Below are 14,981 nucleotides of genomic sequence, written 5' to 3'. Positions count from 1 at the left end.
CTTTGATTTCAGACCTAGGCAAGAACTCCACTGGGCAACCACCTATGCTAGGTAATTGGGGTGGCCCAGGTGTCCTCTTCACTCCTTATTTACATTTTTTTAGATGGAGTTGATTTTCTTCTTTCTTTTACTCCATTCTCCTCCTTATTTTCTCTTTGATTACCATTCTTTTCACAAGCCTTCTTTTTCCCTGACCCTAACTTAGGTGTTCTGAGGACTTGAAGAATATATATTTCATACTTGGCTTTGTCAAAAAACATGACATGTTAAGTTGTAACATATACCATAGATTTAATAACAGTTTTTTTTCTTAAAAAAGAAAAAAGAACAAGAAAAAAAATATCACCACATAAAAACACACCTTAATTTTAGGTCATGGCATGCTTTCAGAAATATTAAAATCTGACAATCATAGAATAAAGAGAATATCATTTTTAATACTATATTGTATGACAGCAAATATTTACCTGTAATTTTTTGAGGGCTATTTGCACTGTGAAAAAGGTACTTTTTCAACTAAAATATTGAAAATATTGCCTTTTTAAAAAAAAGATTTTATTTATTTATTTTAGAGAGATAGAGCACAAGAAGGGGGAGGGGCAGAGGGAGAGAGAGAACCCCAAGCAGACTGTGCTGAGCAGAGAGCCTGACGTGGGGCTCCATCCCAGGACCCCAAGATCATGGCCTGAACCAAAATCAAGAGTTGGATGCTTAACCAACTGAACCACCCAGGTGCCCCAAATATTGTCTTTTTAATGATCAATTTTCAAATGGTATTCTGGGCTAGGGAAGGGTTTCTTAATCTCAGCACTACGGACATTTTGGATTAGATAGGTCTTTGTTGTGGGGGGCTGCCCTGTGCATTGCTGGATGTTTAGCAGCATCTCTGACTTCTACCTACTAGGTGCCAATAGTATCCTCACCTTCTAGTTGTTATAACCAAAATATCTCCGAACATTGCCAAGTATCCTCTAGGCAGGGGACAGAATTATCCCCAGTTGAAAACCATTAGGCTAATGAAAAAGATATTTTGGGAGCAGCAGCTTGTATCAGTTAGTGTTCAGTTGCAGAGAACAGACCCCACTCTAGCTAGCTTAAGCTGAAATGTGTTATTGAAGGGTATTCAGTGTTCTACAGGACTGGTTTGTGGGCTGAAGAAACAGACTCTAGGCTGGTGAGCTTCCAGAAATGAATCCCAAAGCCACATCACAACTGAGCCATCAAAGGAACTGCTGTTCTTGCCTTGATCTGGACACTGCCTGTCAAATGGAGAAGCTGTGGTTGGGAAGCCACTTCTGCTAAACTGGGGAGTTAACACTCCATCTTCAGGAGCAGAGGATGCCTCATTGTCCGGCCTCTCTCTTGTTTCACTCACTCTCCATTCCCATTCTGAAAGTGAATCTGATGATGGAGCCTACATTGCACCCAGAACCCTAGTTACAAGGAAGCCATGGAAAAAAGCAGAAAGCAGTTTTTAATTTACCAGCCTCCTGTAATACACAGGAAGGCATTCCAGAAGGAAGTTGGAGTGGATGTTGAATGAGTTCATCTCTAGGGTTCTTCTTGGAGATTCTTTACTCACACCACTAGGCAACCACCTATTCTAGGTAATTGGGTTGGCCCAGGTGTCCTCTTCACTCCTTATTTACCTTTTTTTTAGATCAAGTTAATTTTCTTCTTTCTTTAATTCCATTCTCCTCTTTTTTTTTCTTTGATTACCATTCTTTTTTTTTTTTTAAAGATTTTGTTTATTTGACAGAGAGAGAGAGACACAGCGAGAGAGGGAATACAAGCAGGGAGAATGGGAGAGGGAGAAGCAGGCTTCCTGCGGAGCAGGGAGCCCAGTGCAGGGCTCCATCCCAGGACCTTGGGATCACGACCTGAGCTGAAGGCAGACACCCAACGACTGAGCCACCCAGTCACCCCTCTTTGATTACTATTCTTTTCACAAGTCTTCTTCTTCCCTGACCCTAACTATAGGTTTTCTGAGGACTTGAAGAGTATATATTTCATACTTGGCTTTGTCAAGAGACATGACATGTAAAAAAGTCTTCATTGATGGAGTGTGAGCTGAGGCCTTAGGATACTCAACTGACACCACCTGTATATCTAGCTATGCAAGATGCTATGGGACTAGATATTTTGGGGGAGAGGCTTGTATCTTTGACATCTAGAAGAATAGATCATCAATTAACATAAACAATCATATTGTCTGATTTGAACTAAATGTTGATCAGTAGCCTTAAGTCCAAGAGGATAAGAATCAAGCTATGCTTCCTGTCTCTGGATTATAATCTTTTCCAATTTCAAAAAAGGTAACTCCTCAAGGCTGGGCATAATAAGTGAATGCTTACCATATATCATATGTCTTTCTTCTAGTTTGTTGCTAAAAAATCCTAATTATTAATTGGCTTAAGCTTTGGGAGTTAAAATTAAGTTAAGTTAAAATTAAGTCAGTTTCCTTGGGAGAAGTAAAGACATCATGAGTCATTTACTCTTAGTGTAGAGTTGCTACATAAAATACAGGACAACCAGTTAAGTTTGAATTTCAAATAAACAATGGCTAATTGTAGTGTAAGTACAATTTTACTTTAAGTAGGTTCCAAATGTTGCATAGGATATAGTTATATTAAAAATTACTTGTGGGTTATCTGAAATTAAAATTCAACTGGATGTCCTGTATTTTTATTTGCTAAGTCTCATGTGAATGAGCTGATCAAGGTGTTTCTTGAGAGGGATGGGAGATGAAGAAAACATGAGGGTAATAGACTCCTGAGAGGAATAAAAATGACCAAATTGGGCTACATAGAGAAAGGAAAGGGGGCAACTAAAAATAATCAGGCACATACACACAAAAAATAAAAAAAATAAAAAAAATAAAAATAATCAGGCACTTTAACTGGTCCTGCTGGTCACTGACCATTCCCCTAGACATGCAAATAAAGCCCTATGTCAAGATAAAGCTCTATTTCTCTGCAAATGTAGTCACTATCTTAAAGCATTTGGATCTGGTCCCAATGCATCATTCGTTGCCCCATTTGGACAAGCCTAGCTTCGAGGTAAGCGGAAGAGATGAGCAGCCCAGGCACTGGATACCTTGGAGCCTTGTAATCTTGCTTGCACAACCTCCAGATTGCATGGTTCTTGGCTTCAGTGCAGCTGGGCACAATTTCAATGCACATCTATGGAGACCATGTCACAACAACAAAACAAACCAATGTAGCTGCAAGTTACATTAAGGGCTTGAAAAAACAAGTCAACAGACTTGAAGACCGCTCTGGGAGCCCCTCCCAGGGAGTTAGTCTTTGGCAGAAACGGAGTTACTGTGCCTCCTTTTTGACTTTTTTTTTTTTTCTCACGAAGATGATTCTATATGATCTGCAGCTTGTCCCTTTCAAAGAGTTTTTGTTTGTTTTTTGGAGATAACCTCTATTTGCTTTATTGTTGATGAGCATTAGATCTTCCTCAGGTATAGAGTGTCCTGTATTGCATACAAGTTTCTTGTCCTAAGAGATGGTTTCCCTACTATAGATGTCACATCCATGCAATGATACATCCTTTCCTTATACTGCTGTTGGTCACAGATACACTGAGCCAATTTTCCAAATATTCTGATACTTCAGGCACTGCCTGGTTGAAAATTGGTTAGTCAGGAAGACTTTATACACCTTGCAGCAGTATCTCATATGACAATTCCAAAGTAGTCTGTTGGAGACATCTTGCTGCTTACAGAGAGTACATGAGTACATATAAATTAAGGCTGGTAGCACCCTCCCCATTACTGTACTAAGAACAAACGATCCTTAATGTTAGTGGAGCTGGCTCAGGACTATATGTGGATTGGAGTCTTGCCAAAATCAGGAAACTTCTGTGCTCATATATTTTTTATTTCTGATTTTTATGAAAGTTTTGATTTATGTGCCACTAACATCAGGGTGTGTGGGTGAACACACTGTGAGGAAGCTGGTGAAGAGAAGGAAAAATTAAGCATTTTGGAGGGAATATTCTTAGCTGCTCAATGTAATTTCTTTAAAAACAAATATAAGGTATGCTTTATTTTGCATCTTGAATCTTTTTATCTGATTTGCATATATCCTCGGATTACTGTATTTTACCTCAAAAAATTTAGCCCCAGACATACAGTACATTATAACAACTCTAATTTTTGCCTTGTTTAGTAACTGTAAGCTTCTGTTCGTAAGAGAATAATAACAACAGAAACAGCAAAGCCATTCTAATTTTCCTTATTTTTCTTTGGTTGTCTTTTTTTTTTTCTTTTTCTTCTTTTTTTTAGCAAGGCTCTTCTGACTCATACCCTGGGCTATCTCAATTTGTGCATGCTTCCAGAATTTGGTTTTTATTGTTTTTTCATTTTCTCTATTTTCTCTAGTTCTTCCTTTTCCTGTTATTCGTTCTCCAAGTCCTGTTCCCACATAGCCTCACTTTTTTGTACCACGCCTTCCTGTTTCTCTAGACCTTTGTGGAGAGACACAACTTTCTTTGCTTTCATCACAGAAATTTCATGAAGTTCTGCTCCAAATCCCCTTAAACTGTGTGTAACGGATTGCCCTGGCTCCAGGGAACACACCAGTGAGAGGCGTGGAATGACTCGGAGTTGTGGGCACGAAAGGGGATGGGTTATGATCTCTCTTAGGTCCAGTCCACTCTTAGGATGCCACGGTTCCGTGAAGAGATACTCCTGGGGTTGGTATGTCAGGTACACTCTTTTTGTGCATTTAGCTTCTCCAACTTAAATATTATAGTTTGAAGTTAAGTTATGCTAAGCTGAAAAACAAACAGACAAAAACATTTCCAAGCCATAAAAAATTTGGCTCTTTTCAGAGAGGCCAAAAAAAAAAAATCAATATTGTAAGATAGTCTGAAATCCTTATATTATCTGAGAGGGGATTAATTCACAAGTCTAACTGTGGAAGGATGAATTCCTAATGCAGTTAACAGGTCTTTCTCTGGCACACCTTGGCTCTCCCAACCTGTTGGTAATTTTAAATCCTCCCAGGGAAAATAGAGGTCATTGACAGAGGTAGCATTCCAGGTCCTCCCTTGGATTCCTGTGTTGAGATCTTTATTTGGGGTAAAACGCTGCTGCCTGTATGGAAACTTGCCCAATATGGGAGCTGCTAAAAAGGAAGACCACAAAATTCTGTCACAAGTGGTGAGCATAAATTCAAATCTACTCATTTTGTTGAGACAAAATAATATTTCGTAGTGTACCTTCTCTATTTCAGGCACAGTTACTCAGTGGTGAACCATGGTGAGTAAAGCCAGATATAAGTCTCCCACCTTCATGCAGTATAGCATCCGGGGTGGGAGAAGACAGGCAATGATCACATAATCACATAAACATATTTAAAATGGTATCAGTAATAAATGCTAAAAAAAAGGGGAATACATTGGAGCATAAAATAGATGGGTTTGACATAGTTGTGAGATGGGAAGAGGTCTGAAGGAAGAAGCAAAGGTGGTTCAAGTGGGATGAGCAGTTCCCTAGGACCAGGGGCCAAGTGCCAGAACTTTGTGACAGGAGGGACAGAGAGAGGGGGCTAGTGCAGTGGGAATAGAGTGAAGATGGGCAGCAGTGGTGGGGGGGGGGGGGCAACACAAGGATGGGCAGCAGGGGCCAGAGCATTCAGAGGCTCAAAGGCCATGTTATAGATGATTTTTGTCTTTAATTCTAAAAACAGTGGGAAGCCACTGAAATGCTTTTGGGGTAGGATGATGCTTCGTGGGGAGAGGTGATCAGACTTACATGTCAAAAACATTTATTTAAATGTTATACTAAGCATCCTACAAGTTATTAGAGGACCTCAAATATTTAAAACTGAGACGTTTTCTTTTTTAAAAAATTTTATTGTGGTCAGGACACTTAATGTAAGATTAAGATTAACAAATCTTAAGTGTACAATACATTATTGTTGAATATAGACACAATATTGTACAGCAGACATCTAGAGCTTATTCATCTTACTTAACTGAAATTTTATGTTTGTTCTTTAATAATTTATTTCTCCCTTTCCCTACCCCCTGGTAACCACCATTTCAGTCTTTGATTTCATGAATTTGACTCGTTTATATATCTCATAAAAGTAGAATCATGTAGTATTTGTCTTTCTGTGTCTGGCTTATTTCACTTAGCATCATGTCCTCAAAGTCCATCTATATTGTCAAATATTACACAATTTCTTTTTTTTCTTAAGACTGAATAGTATTCCATTGTATACCATATTTTTTTTATCCATTTATTTGTCAATGACATTGGTTGTTTCTACCTCTTAGCTATTGTGAATAGTGCTGCAATAAATATGGGAATACTAATACCCCTTTGAGATCCTAATTTTAATTTTTTTGGATATAAATTCAGAAGTGGCATTGTTGAATCATATGGTAGTTCTTTTTTTAAATTTTTCAGGAACCTCCATTATATTTTTTTTATTAAAGATTTTATTTATTTGACAGAGAGAGACACAACGAGAGAGGGAATACAAGTGGGGGAATGGGAGAGGGAGAAGCAGCTTCCCGCTGAGCAGGAAGTGTGATGCAGGGCTCGATCCCAGGACCCTGGGATCATGACCTGAGCCAAAGGCAGACGCTTAACGACTGAGCCACCCAGTTGCCCCCCTCCGTTGTATTTTTCATAGCAGCTGCACCATTTTGCATTTGCACCAACAGTGTATAAAGATTCCAATTTCTATGCATCCTCTTTAACACTTGTTTTATTTGCTTGTTTTTTTTTCATAATAGTGATTCTGATAGGTATAAGGTGATATCTCATTATAGTTTTGATTTGCATTTCCCTGATGATTAATGATGATGAACATCTTTTCCACACACCCATTGGCTGTTTGTATGTCTTCTTTGAAGAAATTTTTATTCAAGTCCTTAGCCCATTTTTGAAATAATTTTTTTGTTATTGAATTGTAGGAATTCTTTATATATTAGGGAGATTAAACCCTTATCAGATACATGTTTTGCAAATATTTTCTCCCATCCTATAGGTTGCCTTTTCACTCTGTTGATTATCTCCTTTGCTATGCACAAGGCTTTTAGTTTGACGTAGTTGGACCCACTTGTTTATTTTTGTTTTTGTTGCCTGTGCTTTTGGTGTTAGATTCATGAAATAATCGCCAATACCAATATCATGAAGTTTTTCCTTTATGTTTTCTTCTGGGAGTTTTACAATTTTAGGTCTTATGTTTAAGCTGATTTTCATTTATGGTATTAGATAAGGATCCAATTTTATTATTTTGCATATAGATATCCAGTTTTGTCAGCAACATTTGTTGAAGAGACTCTCCTTTCACAATGTGTATTCTTAGCACCCTTGTCAAGGGTCAATTAGCTGTATGTGTGTGGATTTATGTCTGGGCTCTATTCTGTTTTATTGGTCTATATAGCTGTCTTTATGCTAGTACCATAGTGTTTGACTACTGTAGCTTCATAATATATTTTGAAATCAGAAAATATGATGCTTCCAGCTTTGCTCTCCTTTCTCAGGATTTCTTTGACTATTTGTGGTCTTTTGCAGTTTCATATGAATTGTAGGATTGTTTTTTCTATTTCTGTTAAAAATATCTTATGGATTTTGATAGGGATTGCATTGAATCTGTAGCTCACTTTGGGTAGTATGGACATTTTAACAATATTAAGTCTTCTAATCCATGAACACAGAATGTCTTTCCATTTGTTTTTGTCTTGTTTGATGTTTTTCATTGATGTTTTGTGGTTTTCTGTATATAAATCTTTCTTTAGTTAAATTACTTTGGTATATCTTTATCTGTAAAATGTGATAAAGACAGCCCAGAGTGAAAATGATAAGATCAAAGAGTGGATAAAATTATTCTGGACTTATTATTTTTGCATTTTTAGGTATATCTTATCAGCATTTAATACGAGGTCCTGTTCATGATAAGTATGCTTAGTTTTCATTCTTTTCAAATCAAATTTTTACTTTATCTTATTTGGAAGATAAGTGAAAAACTAACTGTTGGGGTCAATATGCTACTTGGAAAGGAAGAGCTAAGAAAAGGTTATCTTTCACATTTAGTCAATAAATAACCCTTTTATTTCTGCCTATAAATAATATGGATACCTGTTTGAGATGGCTACTGATTATTTAGTTCATATTGTAGTCACTTAATAAATTCTGTTGAATTATAATTACTTGATTACATTATTTTGTAAGTTGGTAGTGAATTTAATTTGCAATTTATGACAGTGATTTATAATTTGACAGTTTAGAAAATTTTGAGCAGCTTAAAATACAAGAAGCTGTTGCTTATTGTGATCATTCAAAAAAAATTCAGATTCTATTTCAAAAAGGGTTCACTTGAGGTTATAGTCAATTTCCCATTGGCAAAATGTGTAGTAGTTATTGGAATTTTTCATTTACCCTTAAAGGAAAGTAACCCCATTTGTAATCTTTGTGGGTTGTTCCCAAACCAAGTATAATTTCCACTGATAATTTATGAGAACTAACTGGAGAAAGTGATAAATGATGACTAAAAAATAGAGATGCTAAACGTTTCATCAAAAAGAGCAATCTTCTAGAGAAAAAAAATTAAATTTCTTGAAAAATATTAAAATAAGTGCATAACTATAGTTCTTAAACTGGATGCAGTCTTACATTAATTTGTTATAAAAATTATCTGGTGAAAATAAATGTGGAAAGGGCAGCATGAGAATTATGAGTGTTGAATTATTCTACTGTTTAAGCTCAATAGTTCCAAGACATACTATAAAAAAAAAGAAAAAAACTTAGGGCCCCTGGGTGGCTCAGTCAGTTAAGAATCTGCCTTTAGCTGAGGTCCTGATCTCAGGGTCCTGGGATCAAGCCCCATGTTGGGCTCCTTTCTCAGCAGGGAGTCTGCTTCTCCCCCTGTCCCTCCCTTCTGCTCGTTTTTTTTCTTCTCTCTCTGTAGCAAATAAATAAATAGAAATTAAAAAAAAAGAAAAATCTAAAATTTTGTGTATAGGATGAAACTCTTATTTTTTTTGAAGATTTTATTTACTTATTTGAGAGAAAGAGACACTGACAGAGATAGCGAGAAAGAGCAAGAGTGGGGAGGAGAGGGAGAAGCAGGCTCCCTGCTGAGCAAGGAGCCTGATGCATGGCTTGATCCCAGGACCCTGGGATCATGACCTGGGCTGAAGGCAGTGGCTTAACTGACTGAGCCACCCAGGAGCCCCATAGCATGAAACTCTTATTTTTAAGCTCTGGGAAATCACTTGCCAATCAGTCTCATGCATGTTGTTTATGGTTGTGTATATTAAGCCTAGTCAATATGATATAACAGTTAAAAGGGCAGACTCTGGAGCCTGACAGTTAAGGCTTAGAAATTCTTGCTTTCTCATTTATTGGCTATAGGACCTGTGAACAATTGGGAAAATTACTTAACCTCTTCCAGCCCTGGCTTCTTCACTTCTAAAATGGGGATCATAATAGTCCTACCTCATAGCATTGTTGTCAGGATTAAATGTGTTAATGCATCTAAAAAATTGTACCGGTTATTATTATTATTATTATTATTATGAATTCAAAGGATCTAAAAATCCTACCTGTTATTATTAGCTTCAGGAGAGAATTTTCTGGCCTATTACAAATAGACTTCTTCTCAATTTAATATATAGTTGGTGTTTGGAGAATGTTCTTTCCTACCTAAATCATTTTCTATGTCTAAATGAACTTCATGAAGGAGTTCTAGACAGCTGTGGGTTGTGTGTGTGTGTGTGTGTATGTGTGGTCGGTCACTAAGATTAAAAAATATAGCATACTATTATATTGTGATATGAATCTAATATTGCAGGCATAAAACAGTAGGAACACACAGAGAATAAAACTAATTATGAGAAGGTATTTATAACTATGTGACCTTGGTAAGGCACTTTCTCTCATGTCTTGGCTTGTTTAAAATGTTTTTTCAGTCATGTAAAATGCTGGCATTGGAGTAACTCCCTAATTTCCTTCCTAAGATTCAAATCTGTAATACTCTTCCTCTTGTCTGAAATGCTCTCCTTACACATCATTTTAATGATGCCTTGCATCCTTGGACACTTATAAGATGGTCCAGTGTAGAGTGGATCATCTGTTTTTAACCCACTCAGGCTTGTCAGTGGAAACCACAGTATAAGGGGTAAAAGCATCCAGAATTGAAGTATGCAATATTGTATGACTATTAATATGGAAGCAGTGCTAGATAACAAAATGATGATGTAAAGAGGGGATCACCCAAATTCTTTCAGTGCTTAATGTTGATAGGCATTTACTAGCCCCTTAATGAGCTGAAGTTTCTTTCCTTTCTTTCTCTCTCTCTCTCTTTCTTTCAGGAGATAGAAGTTTATTGAATACACCGCAAGGGAACAGCAGGTAGGACAGCAAAGGAGAGGCTGTCTGCCTGAGCTGAAGTTTCTTTAAGTAACATATTCCAGATAGAAGCTGTTGGAAATTTTTACCTTTAACTTTCATCTTCACTACTCTGTCTTCTCTCCATTTATAAAAATCTATGCTTAAAGGGCTATTTGTTACCATTGTTGAGTGTCACCACCATCAAGGACCCACCATTTTCAAGTTACTCTTCTGGGCATTGAGTCAATATTTGCTAATGTTCTAAATGCCAGGGCCTCTTGAGAACCTAAGAGGAATGTTGCTTAGGCAAGGAGAGGGAAAGGGCAGATTGATTCCTGGCCCTGTAGCCGTGCAGTGAATTTTGAAGATCTGGGCTGAATGTCTCCAAAAATGTACCACTTATTACCATGTTAACAGTTACTGTGTTGGTGCCTGCATCTTCCTCAAGCTGCTTTGAAATATTCTTTCATGTTACCACTGTGGAGGAGAGCGAGAATTCTCTTTGCATTTGAAGAGAATTAAAGGAATCATGGAAATGTAGGTCTGTGAGGGCACGATGAGGCAGGCTATCAAGCTCACAATGAGGGCTCAGCGAGTTGCTTCATGTTTTCCATTCATAGCTGCCTCTTCTCTGTCAGCAATTTTGAAGCACCCATAAAACAAAATAGGCTAATTAAATATGAAGGGGTAAGTGAAGTTGGCAGTTGTACCTATTCAAATGGGCCTTCCTTTTTAGATGTTTACACTCCAGAAAAATGAACAGTCCGAGAATGAATGCCTGCTTTATCAGTGGCTGCTCATGGCCTCTCTTTGGGGTGTCAGTCAGGGTCCAGATATGGGCATTTTGCTCCAGATCTAGCTCTAAGATGGTCCAAGAGGTTAATGTCACAGTGAAAATGTAGGATGGCCTTGTCACCTCATTTCATTCACTAAGTTTGAATATAAGGTTGAAGACTGTCTCATGTTCTTTTCTAAACAAAAAAGGGCATTTCTTCATGACTCTTCCTACGTGGACATGGGCTTGGTTGTACCATCTTCCTGACAGGGACATGCAATAGTTGCAACCTGTGAACCAGCTCATCCCATCCATACATTCTCTGCAATGAAATTTTCTCTGCAAATTTGGTTCCTTTCTTGAACCTACAGCATCCACATTTTAATGAGCTGAGGAGGAAGTCAAGATATATGAGATAGTTTTAACTCTCAAAATTTTAGTCAGTGAATGAGGTAACATGTGATGATGTTCAGTAAATCACTGTGCAAATGTGAGGCAATTTGAGCTGATCCTTGAAAGATGGAAAACATTTCTATGCTCTTTGGTTGTTGGGATAGTTTGAGCAAAGGCACAGAGATGTTTCTAATCAGTGGACGCAGTTTTTGGTCCTTATTTTATTTGGCGTGAGTAGTATTTGATGCCTTTGACCACTTGCTTCATCTTGAAGGATTCTCTTGGCTTCTGTGATATCACATTTTACTAGGTTTTCTTCTGTTAGTCTAACAGCTCTTTTCAATCTCATCCCCAGGTTTCTATAACCATATAGATGTTCATGATGCCTGGCCTGTGCCTCTAGCCAGGTTGCTCTCTTAAAGTTGGACCTATATATTTGCTGTGCACACCCACATATCCAACTCTTACTTAAATACCTTATGTCTAGCATGGCCAAAACCAAGTTCACCATCTTTCTCCCCACTTCTGCATCCCTCAGTGTGTCCTATCTCAGTGGATAATATACATCCAGTTATTTAAGTCAGAAACACAATCTTTGATTCCTCCCTTCCTATCACTCTCCATATGGTTAACCATCATGCCCTTTATATTGTAGTTTATTAATATTTCCTAAATCTGCCCAGGTCTCTCCATCTCCACTGCCACCTCCTTGGGTCAGTTCACCATCATCTTTTGCTTGAATGACTGCAGTAGCATCTACCTTTGATTTTTCCTCCAGCTAATTCTTTCTCTACAGTGTTGCCAGATAAACCTTTCTAAAGCACAAATATGATCATTGTGATTTTTTTCCTTAAAGTCCTCTAATAGCTTCTATTTGCCCTAAGGATAGTGTCCAGGTTTTAAATAAGGCTACTCGCCTTTCTTGTCCTGGCCTTGCTGACATCTCTTGCCTCTTCTCTTGCCACCACCGCTCAAGCTCCCTGAGCTTCAGCCATTTTGAAGTGCACTTGCAGTTCACTGACTCACCAGGTGAGTTTTCTTATCTCTAGGACCTTGTGCATGATGTTTCCTATCTAGCACATGCTTCTCCCTTGCTGTTTTTGTGGTCTTTGCTGGGAAATCACTGTTCACACTGATTCTAATGGCTTGTTTACTTGTCTATATCTCTTAAGGTCAGTAAATACCTCTTATAGAGTCTGGAACATTTTAGATATTCAGTAGATTTTTTTTTTTTATGAATAAGTGGTGATGTATGAGGTATCTTTAAGGAATGGCAGATCACTGTTTGACTGTAATGTAGGATATAGGAAGGACAAGAGTGAAAGATATGAAAGAAAGATGGCTGGGTGTCTTAGGTTGGGTTCCTTGAACACAAATTCTGAAATAAAGACTCCAGTGCAAGAAGGGTCAACCCTTGTGAGGAAGTTAGGGAAGCAGGATAGGGCAGAGGCACAAGTTGAGTTGAAATGAAGTTGCAACAGAGCCCTCATCTAATCCCAAATGGCATATAGGAGTTAGTGTAACTGTGAAAAATTGTCCTGAATTGAGACAAGGGGGTTGGGCTTTGTCTTCCCATAGTAATCAGTTATTAAATGTGGTTTGCCTCTGGGGAGAAAGCAAACCTTGGGCCAAACAGTTCCTTTTGGTCAATGGCAATTTCTGGGGAAGAATTAAACTATGACTTGTCAGAAGCCAACACTGCTAGCATCTGGGGGAATGCATGCTTTGGTACTACTGAAGGGGGATCTGAGTGGCACACCACAGCATCCATGACACTATGCCTAGCTAATGCCAGACTGAGGAATTTATACTTTATTTGGTAGGCCTTGAGATGCCATTGAAGGCATTTTCTCAGAATAGTAATGTGATTCAGAGCTACATGTAAGAAGATTAATCTGGCTGAGGTGTTTAGATTGGACTGAAGATGGAGAAACTGGAGACAGAGAAGACAGTGGGAATCTTTTCAAATAGCCCAAGTGAGGAAATAAAGGCCTGAGCAATGGAGTTGGCATTGGAAATGGGAAAGGCAAGTGGTTGGTTTTAAGAGATGGTGACTGGTTTAATATGGGAAGTATGGAAGAGGAAGGAGACTCAAGGGTGAATCTTAAGTTTTGAGCCTAGCTGAAATGTAAGAATAGTGGTGCTGGTAATAGAAGCTTAAGAAGAATATAGGCTTGGTGGTAGGTCTGTTGAATTTGCGGGATGGCAGCCACTCAAGTAGAAGCAGCCTACAGATGACTGGAAACTTTTTTGGGAGCACAAAACACACTAAAATAAAAGGTTTTATAATGATATGAGGATGGTCATGCAGCAGTATAAGTATTAAATGAATAGATAAACAGTTAATGCTAAGGGAGATCAGAGAAGAGAGAAATCCCTATGGCCAAGAAGTCATCATGGAGGAGCTGGGTTTTTGAGTTGGTAAATGGAGGTGTGGGAGAGAGGGAGGAGGAATGATAACATTCTAGGTGGGGGGCAATGGTTTGAGTAGAGGCAGAGAGGTAGGAATGTATACCATGTGTTCACGGTACCGTAAAAAGATCACTTTGGCTAGAAGAAAGGATTCATTGAAGGAAATACTGATTTAAAAATTATACTATTGATTGTGGAAGGACTTGAATTATAGGCTGAATGACAGGGAGGTTAGAGGAATTCAGATTCTTTTTTTTAAGATTTATTTAATTATTTGAGAGAGAGAGAGTGAGTGAGTGGGGGCAAGAGCAGAGGGAGAGAATCTGCAAGCAGACTCCCTGCTAAGCACAGAGCCCAACGTGGGGCTGGATCCCACGACCCATAAGATCATGACCTGAACCAAAACTGAGAGTCGGATGCTCAACCAGCAGAGCCACCAGGTTACCTAGGAATTCATATTTCTTGTAAAACTTTGTCTTTGTTCTAAAGTTTGGTTCTATCTACTGCTGAATGTAGGTGTTCATAAACCACAGAACTAGAACTTTCCACTTGAGAGATACTCTCTGTGTTTTTTTACACTTAAGTGGCTCTGATGTAGAAGACTACTGGTCATTGGCATTCTTTTTTATGGAGATTATATGAGGACACATTAAAGGAAAGGCCAGCCTGCAGGTATTTCTGTGGCTTTTATATTCACAGTCTTTGCTTAGCTTTCATGAAGTGCAAAGAATCTGTGGCCTAATTGGTCAGCTGGTGTACTGGCTCACCCTGAAAAGTAAATATTGTGTATCTGCAAGTGGAAAGTCAGTATGTGTAATCTAGCTGCCTAGTCATGCCTGCCCCAAACACTGTTGAAAACTTTGACCAAAGGCTATAAAACTGTCAAGAGCTGGGCCCAAGTTTGCTTCCACATCAAATAGCTTGTTACTGAAGCTATTGGGAAGACAATACGGCATGCATTTGACTTGCTGGGATCCCTTGTTTGTTACAGAAGCATCTGGCAGAGCTAAATAGCTTTGTATTACAACATTTTTCATTTCT

The 14,981-nt window shown here is 38.3% G+C and overlaps 1 long non-coding RNA gene across 5 annotated transcripts in view; it reads left to right on the top strand.

The window, feature by feature from the left end:
- Positions 1–14,981, top strand: part of LOC112821565 (uncharacterized) — a 490,026-nt gene that overhangs the window by 162,152 nt on the left and 312,893 nt on the right. The gene's annotated exons all lie outside the window — the stretch shown is intronic.

Source organism: Callorhinus ursinus, unplaced genomic scaffold (genome assembly GCF_003265705.2).
Source record: "Callorhinus ursinus isolate GAN/ISIS: 27379988/994484 unplaced genomic scaffold, GSC_fseal_2.0 scaffold10, whole genome shotgun sequence".
Lineage (NCBI taxonomy): Eukaryota > Metazoa > Chordata > Mammalia > Carnivora > Otariidae > Callorhinus > Callorhinus ursinus.
This window is presented reverse-complemented; position numbering and strand designations above follow the sequence as displayed.